Source organism: Oncorhynchus clarkii, chromosome 16 (assembly GCF_045791955.1).
Source record: "Oncorhynchus clarkii lewisi isolate Uvic-CL-2024 chromosome 16, UVic_Ocla_1.0, whole genome shotgun sequence".
Lineage (NCBI taxonomy): Eukaryota > Metazoa > Chordata > Actinopteri > Salmoniformes > Salmonidae > Oncorhynchus > Oncorhynchus clarkii.
In genome coordinates, this window is record NC_092162.1 from 8,108,284 (window position 1) to 8,130,570 (window position 22,287).

Here is a 22,287-nt window from a genome sequence, read left to right on the forward strand (position 1 = left end):
AGTAGAATGGCCTTACTGAAGAGCTCTGTAACTTTCAACGTGGCACCGTCGTAGGATGCCACCTTTCCAGCAAGTCAGTTCGTTTAATTTCTGCCCTGCTAGAAACTCTAAGTGCTGTAATTGTGAAGTGGAAACGTCTAGGACAAACAACCGCGAAGTGGCTCACAGAACAGGACCGTTTTTCCAAACTGCTTCTGGAAGCAACATCAGCACAAGAACTGTTCCTCGAGAGCTTCACGAAATGGGTTTCCATGGCCAAGCAGCCGCACACAAGCCTAAGATCACCATGTGCAATGCCAAGCATTGGCTGGAGGGGTGTAAAGCTCGCCGCCATTAGACTCTGGAGCAGTGGAAATGCATTCTCTGGAGTGATAAATCACGCTTCATCATCTGGCAGTCTGACGAACAAATCTGGGTTTGGTGGATGCCAGGGGAACGCTACCTGCCCCAATGCATAGTGCAAACTGTAAAGTTTGGTGGAGGAGGAGTAATGGTCTGGGGCTGTTTTTCATGGTTCGGGCCCCTTAGTTCCAGTGAAAGGAACTCTTAACGCAACCGCATACAATGACATTCTAGATTATTCTTTGCTTCCAAATTCGTGGCAACAGTTTGAGGAAGGCCCTTTCCTGTTTCAGCATCACAATGCCACTATGCAAAAAGCAAGGTCCATAGAGAAATGGTTTGTCGAGATCGGTGTGGAAGAATTTGACTGGCCTGCACAGAGCCCTGTCCTCAATCCCATCGAACACCTTTGGGATGAATTGGAACGCCAACTGCGAGCCAGGCCTAATCACCCAACGTCAGTGCCCAACTTCACTAATGCTCTTGTGACTGAATGGAAGCAAGTCCCTGCAGCAATGTTCCAATATCTAGTGGAAAGCCTTCCCAGAAGAGTGGAGGTTGTTAGAGCAGCAAAGAGGGGACCAACTCCATATTAATGCCCATAATTTTGGAATGAGATGCTCAACGAGCAGGTCTCCACATTCTTCAGGTCAAGTAGTGTATGTTCTGGTCCATTTAAGAAAGAGAGCGAAGATGAGGTCAACTTTGATATCTTACTACTACTACTACTACTATAGTTTGTTTTACTAAAAATAATATATTTCTTACCCATTGATCAAGAGGTTTTGACCTGAAAATAAGGCAAATTCGAGTAACTTACATTGGTTTACTTCCTGTTTGACAGACGAAATTAGGCTATAGGCTGCTATATCCATAGATTTGATGGTCATTTCCTCCACCCACCTTGCACGCTTTCAATAGCCTACCTCAATGTCAGTGAAGGGCTGTTAAGTTAAAACCAAGACTCAAATTGAGAGGGTATGCCATAGGCCTACCTTTCATTAAAGAAAATAGCGAAAAGCACAGGCTTGTTAGCTTAAGATATTCAAGAACATAAAACGGATCTGATTTTATAAATTATCTGTATCACTGCTTTGATGATTTATGCTAGAAACGAGCTGTAAAGTACCCAGGTGTCAATTGTGCTCCCTCTCCGTTCTCTAGGTCATCAGGCTGCTCATTATGACGCACACCTGTCACCATCGTTACGTGCACCTGCGCGTCATCAGACTCACCTGGACTCCATCACTTCCCTGATTACCTTCCCTATATATGTCACTCCCTTTGGTTCCTTCCCCAAGCGTTATTGTTTCTTGTCTGTGCGTTGTTCCTGGTTATTGTTTCTTGTCTGTACATTGTTCCTGGTTATTGTTTCTTGTCTGTGCGTTGTTCCTGGTTATTGTTTCTTGTCTGTACGTTGTTCCTGGTTATTGTTTCTTGTCTGTACGTTGTTCCTGGTTATTGTTTCTTGTCTGTACGTTGTTCCTGGTTATTGTTTCTTGTCTGTACGTTGTTCCTGGTTATTGTTTCTTGTCTGTGCGTTGTTCCTGGTTATTGTTTCTTGTCTGTACGTTGTTCCTGGTTATTGTTTCTTGTCTGTGCGTTGTTCCTGGTTATTGTTTCTTGTCTGTACGTTGTTCCTGGTTATTGTTTCTTGTCTGTACGTTGTTCCTGGTTATTGTTTCTTGTCTGTGCGTTGTTCCTGGTTCTTGTCTGTACGTTGTTCCTGGTTCCTGGTTCTTGTCTGTGCGTTGTTCCTGGTTCTTGTCTGTACGTTGTTCCTGGTTATTGTTTCTTGTCTGTACGTTGTTCCTGGTTCTTGGTTTGCATTATGTTTTTATTTATTGATTCAGTCCCTGAACTTGTTTTCTCAGTGCACATCGTTACACTGGGAAAGATGTGAATCTGATGTATATAGGGATATCATTGTTTCATTTCTTTCACATTCAGAGGCTGACTTTGCTTGCAAAGTAATCTAATTCTGTCACAATCAAGTGATTAAGCTATTCACTTTCTGTACAATCAATCTGGTCTCAGAGCATTCCTTATTAATATGTACGTAATTCAGAGACAGTCCATTTAGTATAATATGTTATGTTTGGTATGGTATGAATTAATTTGTGGATGTCCATCACCCATTCCGTATGATATGTTACGAATTACAATTCGTATTACATGTTACGAATTGAACACATGTACAATATGTAATGAATTCTAGCTAGGTGGCAAGGTGGCTAATGTTAGCTAGCTGGCAATGTTAGACATGCTTTAGGTTAGAGTTAGGGGTTATGTGGCAAAGTAGCTAAAAAGTAGTAAGTAGCTGAAAAGTTGCTAAAATGTTAAAGTTGTCCATGATGAGATTCGAACATGCAACCTTTGGGTTGATAGACATTCACAGTATACACCTGCCCGCCTGTCCATCCATCCATCCATCCCTCCATCGATCCACCCACCCTACTTTCCTTTTTCCATTACATAACCATCTGTCTTTTGTAACCAAACCAAACGTAACATATCATACTATTTTAAGTGTCCTGGGTTTACATATACTATGTTACGTCTAGTCTATGAAACCAGGCTGAACTTTTATGCATAAAGAACAAACTGGATCTGCTGAATGTATTCAGCCTCTCTTGGAGGACAATGTCAGCCTACTAAAAATGTGTAAGTAAGTACAAAGGCAAGCTTCTGCTTGACATTAGCAGTGAGCTTGAAACTCCAAACCAATCCATCCCTAAAGAGATACTGTACAGTAGCTGCTGAATGTGTTGTCAGTGTCCTCAGTCATTTAAAATACTTCACCAGAGAGTTATCCACAGAGATTCATTAACTTCTTTAAAAATAGCTGTGGATGTTCTTATTGGCACTTAAGTATTGCCAAACTAATCTCGGGAGTTGATAGGCTTGAAGTCATAAACAACGCTGTGCCTCAAGCATTGTTAAGAGCTGCTGGCAAAATGCAGTTAAGTGCTGTTTGAATGAATGCTTGCCTGCTGCTTGCCTACCACCGCTCAGTCTGCTCTATCAAATATCAAATTATAGACTTAATTATAATATAACAAACACAGAAAATACGAGCCTTAGGTCATTAAATATGGTCAAATCCGGAAACTATCATTTTGAAAACAAAACGTGTATTCTTTCTTTCAGCGAAAGGATAAAATATGTGTGAAGATAATGTGTCTTGATTGACATGTTGAGACAAGAAGAAGGGCAGGGATGTGTGGCAAAAAAATATTGGCATGTCTCAGCTTCGAGATGGACCTTCATATGTATAATCATTGGGCCTGACCCAGTTGATTGATTTGATACAATGTTTCACTTCACTAGCAATAGCTCAAGTCAAGATAGATAGAAGGAGGAAGACCAGCGAGGAGAGAGATAAATGAAAGAACCTTGTCAGCAAATTCCCCAGTGTTTAATTAACACTAAAAGTGTGGACCCATATAGACACTGAACAGTGTTGAATTAACACACTGCTCAGTGTACTGTTTTTTTTTTTGCATGTTTCCCAGAATGCCTCTCAAGAAAATGGTTGAATGCAACAACCATACATTCATGTGTGGTACCTCTACAATTGACTCAAAATGCACTCTGGGAAATATTTGAATAAGGTTTTCCACTAAGCAGTGTGGCCATTTGTTGTGTAGATGCATATATACAGTGCAATTAGAAAGTATTCTGACCCCTTAACTTTTTCCAGGTTTTGTTTCATTACAGCTTTAATCTAAAATGGATTAAATCATTTTTCCTACTCATCAATCTACACACAATGCCCCATAATGACAAAGCAAAAACAGGTTTTTAGTATTTTATGCACTTTTTCTTTTTTTTTAATGACCGAAAAACCACATTTATATAAGTATTCAGACTCTTTACTCAGAACTTTGTTGAAGCACTTTTTGTAAGTGGCTACAGCCTTGAGAATTCTCGGGTATGACGCAGATCCTCTCAAACTCTGTCAGGTTGGATGGGGAGTGTTGCTGCACAGCTATTTTCAAGTCTCTCCAGAGCAACATATAAGAGAAACAAATAAGATGGCTGATGTTTTATATACTCCTAACTAACTGTGCTATTTTGATCTTTTTTTTTTGTGTTGTTAAAAAAAATTGTTTTACTTATTTTGAACATAATGTTGCTGCTACCGTCTCTTATGACCGAAAATAACTTCCGGACATCAGAACTGCGATGACTTTTACTTGGTTATAAAATGTTTGTATGCTTTTGTAAGTGGGGCACTGTCCTCAGATAATCACATGGTATGCGGCTGGATTAACAAGAAGTTCATCTTTAAGCCGATGTTTAACACTTGTATATTTTTATAAATGTTTATTATGACAATTTCTCTATTTTGAATTTGGCGCTCTGCAATTTCACCGGATGTTGTCGAGTTGGGTTGCTAGCAGAACGCCTGCGACAGAAAGGTTAAAGCTTGGAAAATTCCAGAAAATGATGTCATGGCTTTAGAAGCTTCTGATAGGCTAATCGACGTAATTTGAGTCAATTGGAGTTGTACCCGTGGATGTATTTCAAGGCCTACCTTCAAACTCAGTGCCTCTTTGCTTGACATCATGGGAAAATCAAAAGAAATTAGCCAAGACCTCAGAAAGAAAATTGTAGACCTCCACAAGTCTGGGTTCATTCTTGGGAGGAATTTCCATGAATGTACATGTGCATCTGTACAAACAATAGTACGCAAGTATGAACACCATGGGACCACGCAGCCGTCATACCGCTCAGGAAGGAGACACGTTCTGTCTCCTAGAGATGAACGTACTTTGGTGCCAAAAGTGCAAATCAATCCCAGAACAACAGCAAAGGACCTGGTGAAGATGCTGGAGGAAACAGGTACAAAAATATCTATATCCACAGTAAAAACAAGTCCTATATCGACATAACCTGAAAGGCCGCTCAGCAAGGAAGAAGCCACTGCTCCAAAACCGCCATAAAAAAAGCCAGACTACAGTTTGCAACTGCATATGGGGTCAAAGGTTGTACTTTTAGGAGAAATGTCCTCTGGTCTGATACAACAAAAGTAGAACTGTTTGGCCATAATGACCATTGTTATGTTTGGAGAATACGGGGGGAGGCTTGCAAGCCGAAGAACACCATCCCAACCGTGAAGCACGGGGGTGGCAGCATCATGTTGTGGTGGTGCTTTGCTGCAGGAGGGACTGGTGCACTTCACAAAATAGATGGCTTCATGAGGAAGAAAAATTATGGAGATGTATTGAAGCAACATCTCAAGACATTAGTCAGGAAGTAAAAGCTTGGTCACAAATGGCTCTTCCAAATGGACAATGACCCTAAGCATACTTCCAAAGATGTGGCAAAATGGCTTAAGGACAAAAAAGTCAAGGTATTGGAGTGGCCATCACAAAGCCCTGACCTCAATCCTATAGAAAAATGTGGGCAGAACTGAAAAAGCGTGTGCGAGCAAGGAGGCCTACTAACCTGACTCAGTTACTCACCTCTGTCAGGAGGAATGGGCCAAAATTCACCCAACTTATTGTGGGAAGCGTGTGGAAGGCTACCCGAAACGTTTGACCCAAGTTAAACAATTTAAAGGCAATGCTACCAAATACTAATTGAGTGTATGTAAACTTCTGATCCACTGGGAATGTGATGAAAGAAATAAAAGCTGAAATAAATAATTCTCTCTACTATTATTCTGACATTTCACATTCTTAAAATAAAGTGGTGATCCTAACGGACCTAAAACAGATACTTTTTACTAGGATTAAATGTCAGTAATTGTGAAAACAGAGTTTAAACGTATTTGTTTAAGGTCTATGTAAACTTCCGACTTCAACTGTACATGTTTCAAGCAGACCACGATAGTCCCTGTGCCAAAGGAAGTGAATGTCACGAGTCCGACCGAGGGTGGCTTCCCTTCCCGGTCGGGTGGCGCTCGGCGGTCGTCGTCACCGGCCTATTAGCTGCCACTGATTGTCTTTCCTCCCCCTCCTTGTATGTTTATTGTTAGCAGGGCTTTATTAGACAGCCGGCCCGCCTGTTTCTTTGTGCGGGATTAATTATTGTGACCTTCGGTTATGTAGTAGAGGAACGTGTTTGTTCCTGGTCGTGTATTCTGCTATTTTCGTCCCCGTGTTTGGGGCAATTTGGTTTTGAGCACCCAGTGTTGCGTTAGTGCATTAAAGAGCACAGCATTGCACTCTCTGTTTCCTGCGTCTGACTCCATACCCACGACACCCGGAGCGTTACAGCGAAGGTAACCTGCCTAAATGATTACTGCCCCGTAGCACTCACTTCGGTAGCCATGAAGTGATTTGAAACGCTGGTCATGGCTCATATCAACAGCATCCTCCCGGATACCCACGTCAATTCACATACCGCCCCAACAGATCCACAGATGATGCAATCTCAATCGCACCCCACACTGCCCTTTCCCAACCGGACAAAAGGAACACCATAGTGCCCACAAAGCTCATCACTAAGCTTAGGACCCTGGGAGTAAACACCTCCCTCTGCAACTGGATCCTGGACTTCCTGACGGTCCGCCCCAGGGGGTAAGGGTAGGGAACAACACGTCTGCCATGCTGATCCTCAACACTGGGGCCCATCTGGGGTGTGTACTTAGTCACCTCCTGTACTCCCTGTTCACCCACAACAGCGTTGCCAAACACGACTCCAACGCTATCATTAAGTTTGCTGACGACACAACAGTGGTAGGCCTGATCACCAACAACAATGAGACAGCCTATAGGGAGGAGGTCAGAGAACTGGCAGTGTGGTGCCAGGATAACAACCTCACCCTCAATGTGAGCAAGACTAAGGAGCTGAACGTGGACTACAGGAAAAGGTGGGCCGAACAGGCCCGACGGGGGTTTCATGGAGCGGGTCAAGAGCTTCAAGTTCCTTGGTGTCCACATCACCAACCAACTAAAAAATGGTCCAAACACACCAAGACAGTCGTGAAGAGGGCACAACAAAACATTTTCCCCCTCAGGAGACTGAAAAGATTTGGCATGGATTCCCAGATCCTTAAAAAGTTGAACAGCTGCACCATTGAGAGCATCCTGACCGGTTGCATCACCGCCTGGTATGGCAATTGCTCGGCATCTGACCATAAGGCACTACAGAGGCTAGTGCGTACGGCACAGTACATCACTGGGGCCAAGCAGTGTGGGGTGCCATCCAGGACCTATATAATAGGCTGTGTCAGAGGAAAGACCAGAAAATTATCAGACTCCAGTCTCCCAAGTCATAGACTGTTTTCTCTGCTACCGCACGGCAGGTGGTACCGGTGTGCCAGGTCTGGGACCAAAAGGCTCCTTAACAGCTTCTACCCCTAAGCCATAAAACTGATGAACAATTAATCAAATGGCCGCCGGACTATTTACATTGACCCCCCCTCCCCCTCCATTTGTTTTGTACACTGCTGCTATTTGCCGTTTATTATCTATGCATAGTCACTTCACCCATGCCTACATGTACAAATTACCTCAGCTAACCTGTACCCCCGCACACTGACTCGGTACCGATACCCCTGCATATAGCCTCATTATTGTTATTGCATTGTGTTACTTTTTATTATTTTTTACTTTAGTTTATTTGGTAAATATTTTCTTAACTCTTCTTGAACTGCACTGTTGGTTCAGGGATTGTAAGGTCTACACTTGTTGTATGTTTGATCAGGTTCAAGTCTGGGATCTGGCTGGGCCACTCAAGGACATTCAGACACTTGTCCCGAAGCCACTCCTGCGTTGCCTTGGCTGTGTGCTTAGAGCCGTTGTCCTGTTGGTAGGTGAACCTTCGCCCTAGTCTGAGGTCTTGAGCGCCCTGGAGCAGATTTTCTTCAAGGATCTCTCTGTACTTTGCTCCGTTCATCTTTGCCTCGATCCTGACTAGTCTCCCAGTTGCTGCCGCTGAAAAACATCCCCCACAGCATGATCCTGCCACCACCATGCTTCACCGTAGGGATGATGCCACGTTTCCTCCAGACGTGACGCTTGGCATTCAGGCCAAAATTTAATCAGACCAGAGAATGTTGTTTCTCATGGTCTGAGAGTCTCTAGGTGCCTTTTAGGTGCCTTTTGGCAAACTCCAAGCGGGCTGTCATGTGCATTTTACTGTGGAGTGGCTTCCGTTTGGCCACTCTACCATAAAGGCCTGATTGGTGGAGTGCTGCCGAGATGGTTACCCGTATTGAAGGTTCTCCCATCTCAACAGAGGAACTCTAGAGCTCTGTCAGAGTGACCATTGGGTTCTTGGTCATCTCCCCTCTTGGGTGTCCAGCTCTAGGAACAGTCTTGGTGGTTCCAAACTTCTTCCATTTAAGCATGATGTAGGCCACTGTTCTTGGGGACCTTCAATGCTGCAGAAATGTTTTAGTATCCTTCCCCAAATCATGGCTTGGTTTTTGCCTACATGCACTGTCAACTGTGGGACCTTATATAGACAATTGTGTACCTTTCCAAATCATGTCCAATCAATTTAATTTGGATGGAAACAGGACGCACCTGAGCTCAATTACGAGTCTCATAGCAAAGGGTCTGAATACTTATATTTCAGTTTTTTATTTTTTAATACATTTGCTAAGATTTCTAAAAACCTATTTTCGCTTTGTCATTATGGGGTATTGTGATGTCATTATGGGGTATTGTGATGTCATTATGGGGTAGATTGTGTAGATTGCTGAGCAACATGTTTTATTTAATCCATTTTAGAATGGCTGTAACAGGCTGTAACATAACAACATTTTGAAAAAGTTAATGGGACTGAACACTTTCCGAAGGTACTGTGTGCCTCAATGCTAAATGAAAATATAAGTGTGATATAAATCCCTGGTTTCATTCTGTGCTTTTCTTTTCAATTCATTTGAGAATGAGGGATGTTTATTTTATTTCACCAGGCAAGTCAGTTAAGAACAAATTCTTATTTTCAATGACCTCCTAGGAACAGTGGGTTAACTGCCTGTTCAGGGGCAGAACGACAGATACCCTTGTCAGCTCAGGGGCTTGAACTTGCAACCTTCCAGTTACTAGTCCAACTCTCTAACCACTAGGCTACCCTGCCTGAACCTACGTAGCTGATGGCATTGGACAGATACACATTAATGGAGGAATTAGGAAATAGTTTGTTTCAGCATCCCTGGAAGCAACTTCAGGCCTGATCGTTGCTCAACGAGAGACAAAACAAGACCCTGATGTTCATTAAATGCATCGCCATCGTAAATGATTAACCCAGATCTAAAATGCCCGTTAAGGAATCATAGGCTATGACAATGATGCAAAGAGTAACGTAATGCAATATGTAAAGAAATGGTCAACAATAAAACAACATCTGTTGGGTTTATATTTGTATTACTTTCCATTATTTCAATTGATAAATGTTAATGTTTCTATATATTTTTTTAAAAATCATGTATTTCATTCTAGGCTGTTAAGATTAATATCTGAAAGCCCTTGAAACCATATGCTAATGATAATATATTTTAATTAAATTAACTGACCTAGGTTTTGGTTCTTCGTCAAATATTTGTCAGCCATCAAATAAACATTTGTTTTGTTTTCAAATAACTTGAAATTATTCAAATACCTTCGAATAGGTTTTGTTTTTCTGAGACCTGTATTTGAGTATCAAGGGAAATACACAGAACAAAAATACAAACTCGACGTGCAACAATTTCAAAGATTTTAACTGACCTATGTTAATGTATTACTTTATCTCAGAAACATACTTATATACTCATGAAAGTTTAACAAACCACCATCTCCCAGTCATCCTCCAGCTAACAAAGCTGTGTTTCCGTGTATTCCGTCACCGGAGGTCCTAGTTACCAGAGCAATTGCATTGCTCTCCAAGGCCCAGTCTATTCTGTGTGTTTCCGTGTATTCCGTCACCGGAGGTCCTAGTTACCAGAGCAATTGCATTGCTCTCCAAGGCCCAGTCTATTCTGTGTGTTTCCGTGTATTCCGTCACCGGAGGTCCTAGTTACCAGAGCAATTGCATTGCTCTCCAAGGCCCAGTCTATTCTCTGTGTTTCCCCGCCAACTGCTAATGAGGAAAGGCTCCACAGTAAATCCATCTACATTATGCATGGCTTCCTATCTGTTGCCTGCCTAATGGAAAGGTCCCTGACGTCACATAACTCCATCACACCCATTCATCAATTTTGGAACTGGATGGATGGATGGATGAATGGTGGAAGAAAGAATGTTGGGAAGCCACACAGGGTCAGCAGGTTTACCTATCAAAGTGACCGGACTAGGAAAAAATGCCTTGTCATTCATTACAAATGATATGTTGATGTGACGTCACTGGGTTTCATCACTTGGATGGCGGGAGGAACAAGCTGAGAACCCACAGGATGTGTTTCGTGGGCTGCGTTTGTTAATAGAGAGAATGTTTGCAAAAAAATATGTATTTTTTCCCCCCGGTTTACTTCAAGGACAGACTGAGACACAGAATGTGATAAAACAGCTCCAATAAAAATAGCTTCAATATTGACAATACTTAGAGGGATCATCAAACGGTGCCTAACAAAGCACCCCACTAATTAGCTTCACCACAGTGCACTGCCAATTTTGATTTATTTCCCTGAAACTAGCCCCATTGACTCATGCAAAGTCCTCATAATCCATATGCTTGCTGGTTGACTCACTCCCTAGCTGCCAAGGTATGGCTACAGAACGTTGCCGCACGTTAAAGCACGTTGCCAGTTGTATTAATAGGTGTAGGTTTGTAAGTAGTATTCAAAAGCACTGTGTAATTGCCGTCTTGTGAGCTCCGACCCAAATAAGCTATTTTATGATTATTTAGGAGTTTTACTTTACTTTTTTTGCAATAAATGTATCTGCTATCATTTCTTAGAATCGAGAAGAACTTTTGAACATCAGATCGGCACTTACTAAGCTCAATTCCCGGCTTCAACTTCGACTTCGACTCATCTGCCCTGGGCTAAATGTGTAATTCCGACCCAATTTTCGGGCAACCCAAAATGAAACGCGAGACTACGGTGAAGGGAAAACTGGCAGCCTCTTCCCTCCATTCTATTGGCCAATGTACAGTCCCTCGATAATAAGATGGAGGACGTCCAATCGTGGATTTGCTGTCAACAGGACTATCCTCCGCTTTTCTGAAACATGGCTTTTGGACAGGACACTGGATTCAGGGAAATCGAGAGGGGGAGGAGGGGTATGACTCTTAATCAACAGCAAATGGTGTGCTGACTCTAAATCAATGGAAGTCTGGACCCATTGTTCACCTGTCTTGGAATACCTGATGGTCAAATGTCGAACCCTTCTACCTCCCGAGAGAGTTTTCAGTTGTTATCGTGACTGCTGTATATATTCCACTTCAGGACAATAAAAACAACAAACTGGCACTTAACAATATGCATGAGGCTATAAACAAGCAGGAAACCATGCTTCCGGAGGCTGATTTTCTGGTTGCCCGTGATTTTAATTCCGTGTCATGATCAACACTTCTCCTTCGCCACTAAGGACAATAAAGTCCTAGACCCCTGTTACTTTACCCACCTTCGTCCCCCCCTTCGATCCATCAGATTGTGACTCTATACGCTTCCTGCTTGAGCAGAAGCTCAAACAGGAAGTACATGTGACACGCTCCATTGAGAAATGGTCCTCCGAAACGGAGGCTATGCTACAGGACTGGTTTGCTTGCACTGACATGAATATGTTCCGGGACTCCGCCGATATCGTCAACAAGCTAACCACCTCCATCACCAGCTTCTTTAGGAAATGCATCACCGACGTTGTCCCCACAGTGAAGGTTCGCTGCTTCCCCAATCAAAAGCCTTGGATTAAAAGAGGTTGGCACCAAGTAAAGGACCAGTCTACCGCGCACAGGGCTATCGCAGCCAACCGCAAGGCTACGGCTGAGGACACAAACAAGTACAAGAAGTCCTGCTACTACCTCTGCAGAGCCATCAAACAAGCAAAAGGACAAAATAGGAGCAAGGTGGAATCCTGTTACACAGGCTCTGACGCCCGTCGCATGTGGCAGAGCTTATAGATGACAACAGATTACAAAGGGAAACCCAGTCGTGATCTGCCTAATGATACATCTCTACCAGACTAACTCAATGCATTTTATGCACGCTTTGTCAAAAACAACACTGAGCTGTGCATCAGGGGCCCCGACGACCCATAGGACTGGGTAATCTTACTCTCCCATGCTGACGTAAGGTTTTTAATTAGGTCAACACTCGCAAGGCTGCTGTAATCAGTGCATGCACACAAAAGTTGGCATGCATATTCACTGTCATTTTCAACCTCTCCTGGTCCCAGTCTGTAATCCCCACATCTCAAGCTGACCACTATAAATTCTGTTCCCAAGAACTCTAAGGCTACCTTCCACAATGACTCCCACCCTGTAGAGCTCACATCTGTATTCCTTAAGTGCTTTGAAAGGCTGGTTATGGCACACATCAACTCCATCATCCCAGACACACTAGACCCACTCCAATTTGCACACCACCCCAACTGATCCAATCTCCATTGCACTGCACACTGCCCTCACCCACCTAGATAAGAGAAATACCTATGTGAGAATGTTGTTCAACACCATAGTCCCCTTCGAGCTCATCACCAAGCTCGGGACCATGGGACTGAACGCCTTCCTCTGCAACTGGATCTTGGCCTTCCTGGACCCCAGGTGGTGAGGATCTGCCACGCTGACCATTAATTTATTTTTTAATTATCTAATTGAGTTATTATTTCATTTCAGTGGATTGATAAGTAATGACAACAAAATATGAATTCACATATAAGTGCAGATGTTAATTTACACAACATAAGTTCACTTTACCTATGGTATATTTCCTCTTTCGCATCATAGAAACACTTATAAATCAAGATAAACAACTGACACGTCTTGATATTGCTACGCATGTAGAAAACTGATAAATGATTAATTCAGCTTCAAAACAGTGGTGCAACCATGAAATTGTTTCTCTCTCTCTCTCTCTCTTGCAACCCACGCGCTGTCAGTCCTAAAGTCAGTTGACACACAGGCAATTTTACCAGCTTGTCAGCACAACTTTACACTAAACCAATAACGTGTCAAACGAACTTCTGATAATCCCTTGACTGGCTTGCATGTTATGATGTTCTTTCGATATTAAAGCATGTAGAAAATAAGAGTTAGATTGATAAGACGAATACTTTGATGTTAAAGAAGATAAAGTGGATTAAGTGTCTACTTTTTTGTGATGGGGGGGGGGGGGGGGTTGTAGTGTAGCAGGTCAAGAGCTTCAAATTCCTCGGTGTCCAAATCACTAAGGACTTAAAAATGGTCCACACACACCCACACAGTCGTGAAAAAGTGCCTCTCCCCCTCAGGCGATTAAAAAGATTTGACACAGACCCTCAAATCCTCTAAAAGTTATACAGCTGCACAATTGAGAGTGTCTTGGCTGGCTGCATCACTGCTTTGTATAGCAACTGCACCGCCCTCGATCGCATGGCACTACAGAGTGTAGTGCGGACAGCCCAGTACATCACTGGGGCTGGAGCTCCCTGCCATCAAAGACCTCTGTATCAGGAGGTGAGAAAGGTACGCCTGGAAATTGATTAGACTCCAGCCACACAAGCCATAGACTGTTCTCTCTGCTTCCGCATGGCAAGCGGCTCCAGAGCCACAAGTCTGACACCAACAGGCTCCTGAACAGTTTCTTTCCCCAAGTCAAAAGACTGCTAAATAGCTAACATTTTGCTCTATTTGCTATTTTTTGCACGGACTCTATGCACACTTACAGGACTCTACCCACTCACACCCACTCACACTGACACTCCAACACTCACTCACACCCACTCACACTGACACTCCAACACCCACTCACACTGACACTCACTCACACCCACTCACACTGACACTCCAACACTCACTCACACCCACTCACACTGACACTCTAACATGCACTCACACCCACTCACACTGACACTCCAACACCCACTTACACTGACACTCCAACACCCACTCACACTGACACTCCAACACCCACTCACACTGACACTCCAACACCCACTCACACTGACACTCACTCACACCCACTCACACTGACACTCCAACACTCACTCACACCCACTCACACTGACACTCCAACACCCACTCACACTGACACTCCAACACCCACTCACACTGACACTCCAACACCCACTCACACTGACACTCACACTGACATTCCAACACCCACTCACACTGACACTCCAACACCCACTCACACTGACTCTCCAACACTCACACCCACTGACAATGACTCTCCAACACCCACTCACACTGACTCTCCAACACTCACACCCACTGACAATGACTCTCCAACACCCACTCACACTGACACTCCAACACACACTCACACACACACTTCCTTTGCTCCCTGCACGTTATAATGATGGTATTAGCACTGACCCTGGAACTGACCCTGTATATAACTACTGACCCTGGAACTGACCCTGTATATAACTACTGACCCTGGAATTGACCCTGTATATAGCTACTGACCCTGGAGCTGTCCCTGTATATAGCTACTGACCCTGGAAATGACCCTGTATATAGCTACTGACCCTGGAACTGACAATGTATATAGCTACTGACCCTGGAACTGACCCTGTATATAACTACTGACCCTGGAACTGTCTCTGTATATAACTACTGACCCTGGAACTGTCCCTGTATATAACTACTGACCCTGGAACTGACCTTGTATATAGCTACTGACCCTGTATATAACTACTGACCCTGTATATAACTACTGACCCTGGAACTGACCCTGTATATAGCTACTGACCCTGGAACTGACCCTGTATATAGCTAATGACCCTGGAACTGACCCTGTATATAGCTACTGACCCTGGAACTGACCCTGTATATAGCTACTGACCCTGGAACTGACCCTGTATATAGCTACTGACCCTGGAACTGTCCGTGTATATAACTACTGACCCTGGAACTGACCCTGTATATAGCTACTGACCCTGGAATTGACCCTGTATATAGCGACTGACCCTGGAACTGTCCCTGTATATAGCTACTGACCCTGGAACTGACCCTGTATATAACTACTGACCCTGGAACTGACCCTGTATATAGCGACTGACCCTGGAACTGTCCCTGTATATAGCTACTGACCCTGGAACTGACCCTGTATATAGCTACTGACCCTGGAACTGACCCTGTATATAGCTTACTTACTTTCTCATGTTCTTCTTATTTGTATTTGTCATATAGTTTTATTCTACTTTATAGGACACTACTGATATAGATTACCGTATTGTTGGGAAAGAGCTTTTTTACTGTATTTGTGTGCGTGACAATAACACTTGAAACTGAGAAACTAATTTCTCATGAAAAATGGTGGTGGAATTCGACTGTCAAATTTGTCATAGGAGAGTGTTACAATTCTGATTCTAAGGAATACACCCAGTCCATTGAGGACACTGTCAATAAGTTGTGTTTTTAGTGCAAAAATGGCATCTGTGGTATCACCTAAAGGTTAGGCTACAGATTAGTGGTGAATGGGGAGAGTTTCCTCCATACAGTGTATGGAAGAGGCCCATATACTGTCCCAGTCAAAGGTTTGGACACACCTACTCATTACAGGGTTTTCTTTATTTGTACTATTTTCTACATTGTAGAATATTAGTGAAGACATCAAAACTATGAAATAACACATATAGTAAGCAAGAAATAGTGTTAAACAAATCAAAATAGATTTTATATTTCAGATTCTTCAAAGTAGTGTCGGGTTCACCTAGGGGTCATGAAAAAGGTTGTGCCAAAATGTTTGATGTATTAGAAAAAATGTATTATGCTTATGTTTTATTAATAGAAGGGGGGGGGTTAAAATACCCCTCCCTCCTTACATTTATAGGGTTTTAGACAACGGATTAACAATATATTTTCATTGTAGAAGTTTAGTATTGTACCAATGATTGACAAGGAAGGACTAAAGGAACGAAATCCTAACAGTAGCCACCCTTTGCCTTGGTGACAGCTTTGCACACTCTTGGTATTCTCTGGATCAGCTTTTTCAGGTAGTCACCTGGAATGTGTGCCTTGTTAAAAGTTCATTTGTGGAATTTATTTCCTTCATTTCTTTTCCTTCCTTAATGCGTTTCAGACAATCAGTTGTGTTGTGACAAGGTAGAGGTGGTTTACAGAGGATAGCCCTATTTGGTAAAAGACCAAGTCTATATTATGTCAAGAACAGCTCAAATAAGCAAAGACAAATGACAGTCCATCATTACTTTAAGATATGAAGGTCAGTCAATCTGGAACATTTCAAGAGCTTTGAATGTTTATTTAAGTGCAGTCGCAAAAAACATTAAGCCCTATGATGAAACCGCCACAGGAATGGAAGAGTTACCTCTGCTGCAGAGGATAAGTTCATTAGAGATACCAGCCTCAGAAATTGCAACCCAAAATAAATGCTTCACAGAGTTCAAGTAACAGACACATCTCAACATCAACTGTTCAGAGGAGACTGGTTGAATCAGGCCTTCATGGTTGAATTGCTGCAAAGAAACCACTACTAAAAGATACCAATGAGAAGAAGAGACTTGCTTGGTCTAATAAACACGAGCAATGGACATTCGACCAGTGGAAATATGTCCTTTGGTTTGATGAGTCCAAATGTTAGATTTCTGGTTCCAACCGTCATGTCTTTGTGAGACGCAGAGTAGGTGAACGGATGATCTCCGCATGTGTGGTTCCCACCGTGAAAAATGGAGGAGTTGTGATGGTGTGGGGGTGCTTTGCTGGTGACACTGTCTGTGATTTATCTAGAATTCAAGGCACACTTAACCAGCATGGCTAACAGAGCATTCTGCAGTGATGCGCCTACCCATCTGGTTTGCGCTTGGTGGGACTATAATTTGTTTTTCAACAAAACAATGTCCCAACACACCTCCAGGCCATGTAAGGGCTATTTGACCAAGAAGGAGAGTGATGGAGTGCTGCATTAAATGACCTGACCTCCACAATCACCGAACCTCAACCCAATTGAGATGCTTTGGGATGAGTTGGACCGCAGAGTGAAGGAAAATCAGCCAATGAGTGCTCAGCATATGTGGGAACTCCTTCAAAACTTTTGGAAAATGATTCCAGGTGAAGCTGGTTGAGAGAATGCCAAGAGTGTGCAACGCTGTCATGAAGGCAAAGAGTGGCTCAAATATAAAATATATTTTGATTTGTTTAAAATTTTTTTGGTTACTACATGATCCCATATGTGTTATTTCAAGTTTTGACGTCTTCATTATTATTCTACAACATAGAAAATAGTTTTAAAAAATTAAGAAAAACTCTTGAATGAGTAGGTGTGTCCAAACATTTGACTGGTACTGTAAATCCATTCAATTAATTGGCAATAGTGTGACTTTTATTGGTTCTTTCCCTCATCTCCTTTGCGTCATCATGTTTACTTCTCTGAAGGACTTGACAGGTGAAAAGCAATAAGCAATATGGTGGAAGCCCATCCAGTAAGATGTTAAGAGTTGTGAAGGAACATTAAGGCTATTGAGACACATCAAGCATAAAGATTTAGAAGATGATTCCTAGATCATTAAGTTTTTCAGCTAAGCAGGGAAGTCAGGTTACACTGGTGAGATCTCAGGCTCAGGACTCGTTTTAGCAGATAGGAGCTGTGCTCATCGTCTGAGATCTCAGGACTCTGCTGTAACAGATGGGCGCTGGGCTCATCAGGTGGAAGTTAGATTTCACTCAGAGAAAGGTAGCCCTGGAGATTTGGGGGGGGGGGGGGGGGAATGCATGCATGGTTTGGTTATTTAAGTTAAGGATTCTAGCAGAAGTGGTGCAGTATGGTTCAGTGGTTCCATCCCTCATTATAAAATGGCTGCCTGACTGTCTCACTCCGCAGAGTAAACTCCCTCCTATAACTCTCACTGTTTCAGGCGTAGGTTATTAAAAATGTTCGGCTACATAGTGTACTCACAACAGGGCTGTTAGGGTTTTATAAAGTTCTTTGTCTAAAAAGTTTGGTCAGATGAAAGGGTGTGTTTGAGTGTCTCAATGGAGTCTCCTCGGGGGAGGACCATCCTACTCAGTCAATTTATTATGTATTTTTTTATAGTGAAGCATTAAAAAATATATTTTAAAATAAAACTATACTAAATATATTCACGTCACCAAATAACTAATACACACTTTTTTTGCAATGAAGCTCTACAGTAGCCTCAACAGCACTCTGTAGGGTAGCACCATGGTGTAGTCGGTGCTCTAGGAGGCTCATGGTTCTCACCCCCTTCCATAGACTTACACAGTAATTACGACGACTTCCGGAGGACGTCCTTCAACCTATCAGAGCTCTTGTAGCATGAACTGACCATCCAATCAAAGGATCAGAGAATTAATCTAGATCTGAAAGCATAAGCTACAGCTAGCTAGCACTAAAGTGCAAGAAATGGGTGAGTAGTTGGTTGACTCAAAGAGAGAAAAGGAAAATAGTTGAACAGATTTGAACAAATTAATTTCTTCAAAAATTAAGGAGAAGCAGCAGAGAGAGAGATTTTTCTTTGTATGTATACTGTATTTTTGGTTTCACATTCACTTAAGCTACAGTAGCTAATGCACCTTATTTAGCCTACTCAACAACCTGACTCAAACAGAAAGGAATGCTATTTATGTTAGATAGCTGAATAAGGCTATCTGAAACGCCAACTCTTCCAAGTCAAGGCAGCTTTCAGTTTAATTCATTTATTTGCACAGGGGCCCACCGGTGTAACTGCTAAACTGGTTGCTGTACACTACTGCATGATTGAACACATGGACTGGATTGTGGGTTTAATAACGCATTAGTTCTATTAGCTATATTGACTATGACGTGTTTGCATGGCTGCTATGAAAGTGAACTGTGTGTGCGGGTAATCAGGGGTGCATTCATTCCAAAGGTTCTGTTGTGAAACGTTTCTTAAAAGGAAGCTAATGGAACAAAATGGGGATGGAACTTCCTGAATTTGTCCAATCAAAACTCTTGTTTTAGTTGCAAAACGTATTGTTTTGCCACTGTTTGGACTAATGACTACACCCTAGATTAGCTAGATGAAGGCAAGGGCGTGCAAGGTGGTATTAAATGTGTCACTGTCAGTTACCTTGAATACTCCAATTTCTGTCTCGACCTTTGCATCTACGTTATAAACTTTAATTCATAGGCTAGGTTGTAGCAACCTAGCCTTTTTCCCCATGAGTATAGGGGAAATTAGAGCATCATGTAGTAGCCTAAACCTATGGATGTTACATTGAGCCGGGTGACAGACAGTCATCCAATATGCTGTAATAGAAATAAGGCCACGCTCATTGAAAAAAGAAATTTACCTCCCTAATCCTAAACGGCACCGACCGCCACTGGAATGTGTGTGTGTGTGTGTGCGTGTGTGCGCGCGTGTGCGCATGTGTGTGTAATCTTCCATAACCAGCCAATACGGCACTTTATGAAACATCCTCATTTTCAATTACCTTATTTCATATTTCAATTGACCAGCTTCCCTCCGACACTCATTAATTCCATTTACTGCCAAACCTTTTAAAACCTACTCCTCTCTCTCTCTCTATCTCCCTGCACGGTGTTCCCATCTTTAGTGAAATTGCCTTGTTTTACGTTTATGTCCCCTACCGTACGCTGTTCTAGTCTGCTACACACACACACACATTTTTCAATCACTTTGCTCCGGGATGCGATCCAAACGTGGACTGCTGAGGAGGGGAGATAATGCGGTCTGTCCATTTGATGACCGGGACAATGATACCATGCAGCACCACATGCAAAAAATACTATAGTATACTATGGTATGAATTTACAGTTAACTATAGTATAAATACTGTACTGAAAGAAAACTGTAGTATATACAATAGTAATTAATGTAGGGGTTTGTGGATTGTAATATACTCTAGTATTTACTGTAGCGTTTTTGCGGTCTTTAGTTTACTGTAGTGTTTACTGTAGTGTTTTGGCTGTCATTAGTTTACTGTAGTATTTACTGTAGTGTTTTGGCTGACATTAGTTTACTGTAGTATTTACTGTAGCATTTTGGCTGACATTAGTTTCATGTAGTATTTACTGTAGTGTTTTGGCTGACATTAGTTTACTGTAGTGTTTTGGCTGACATTAGTTTACTGTAGTATTTACTGTAGTGTTTTGGCTGACATTAGTTTACTGTAGTATTTACTGTAGTGTTTTGGCTGACATTAGTTTAATGTAGTATTTACTGTAGTGTTTTGGCTGACATTAGTTTACTGTAGTATTTACTGTAGTGTTTTAGCTGACATTAGTTTACTGTAGTATTTACTGTAGTGTTTTGGCTGACATTAGTTTACTATAGTATTTACTGTAGTGTTTTGGCTGACATTGCTGTAGTAGTAACACTATGGTGTTGCTGTTTTATTATATTTTATAAAGAAGTGGAGGCTTTCTTCTTCGGAAACCTACTGACGAAATACTAAAAGACCACATTTACCTGTAGGTAGGACTGGGGGTCTGAACAGATAGTTTAACACTTCTGCTCTTTTCTATAACCTGAAGTGACAACACACTTTGGGACTGGTACAGACATCTCAGGACTTCATGTCGTCTTCTATCCCTCTTCTCCATGTATCTTTCTGGATGAAGGTCAGGTTTAGCAAGGTACAAGGGGGAGGGGGTGGTGGAGTTATTTTTTTCAAGGAGGGGGGGGTGGTTGAGTAATATTTTTCTTACTCAACTTGATTTGATTAAAACAAAGTTGAATGGATAAAAAATGTAACAAAGTTAAATAAAACAATTTATATAGGAAGATGGGGTAAGTATTCAGATAAGTAATTATATAGGTATGCATGTTAAAAGGCCACTCCGGGTACATATGCATGTTTTAAATGGCCACTACATCGATAAGACAGAGAAAATGGCGCTGACGGATAGGGATGCCATGCTTCTAGCTCTTAGTAAACTTTGCCCTATTTCGTTTTTTTATGTGTTATTTCTTACATTATTAGCCAAGGATTTTGTTTTGTTATTGCATACAGCTGGGAAGAACTTATGGATATCAGAGCGGCGGTAACTCACCAGCATTACGACCAGGAATATGACTTTCCCGAATCAGATCCTTTGTCATACCCCCAGAGCAATCGAACTGGTTCCAGAGGCTGATCCAAAACACAGCCGGCGGAAAAGTGGTACTCGGAGTGGACTTCTAGTCCGACTCAGGAGATGCGCACACCACCTACCGCTTCCGACTATATTACTCGCTAATGTTCAGTCTCTGGATAATAAAGTTGACAAGCTCAGGGCAAGGATTTCCTTCCAGAGAGACATTAAGGATTGTAACATTTCACGGAAACTTGGCTCTCTCGGGATATACTGTCTGAATGCGTCCAGCCAATTCTCAATTCATGGCGCAGACAGAAATAAAAATCTCTCCGGGAAGAAGAAGGATGGGTTGTATGTTTCATGATTAACTACTCATGGTGTGATTGTGATAACATACAGGAACTCAAATCCTTTTGTTCACCCAACCTGGAATACCTCACAATAAAATGCAAACCGTATTACCTCCCAGAGAATTGTCTTCGGTTATAGTCACAGCCGTGTATAATCACCCTCAAGCCGATACCACGATGGCCCTAAAATAACTTCACAGGACTTTATGCAAACTGGAAACCACATATCCTGAGGCCGCATTTATTGTAGCAAGGGATTTTAACAAAGCAAATTTGAGAAAAATGCTACGGATGTTCTTTCAACACATTGACTGTAGTACTCGAGCTGCTAAAACACTCGACCACTACTATTCCAACTTCCGGAATGCCTACAAGGCCCTCTCCCGCCCTCCCTTTGGCAAATCTGATCATGACTCTATTTTACTCCACCCCTCCTATAGGCAGAAACTCAAACAGGAAGTACCTAAGCTAAGGACTATTCAACGCTGGTCTGACCAATCGGAATCCACGCGGACTGGGATATGTTCAGGGTAG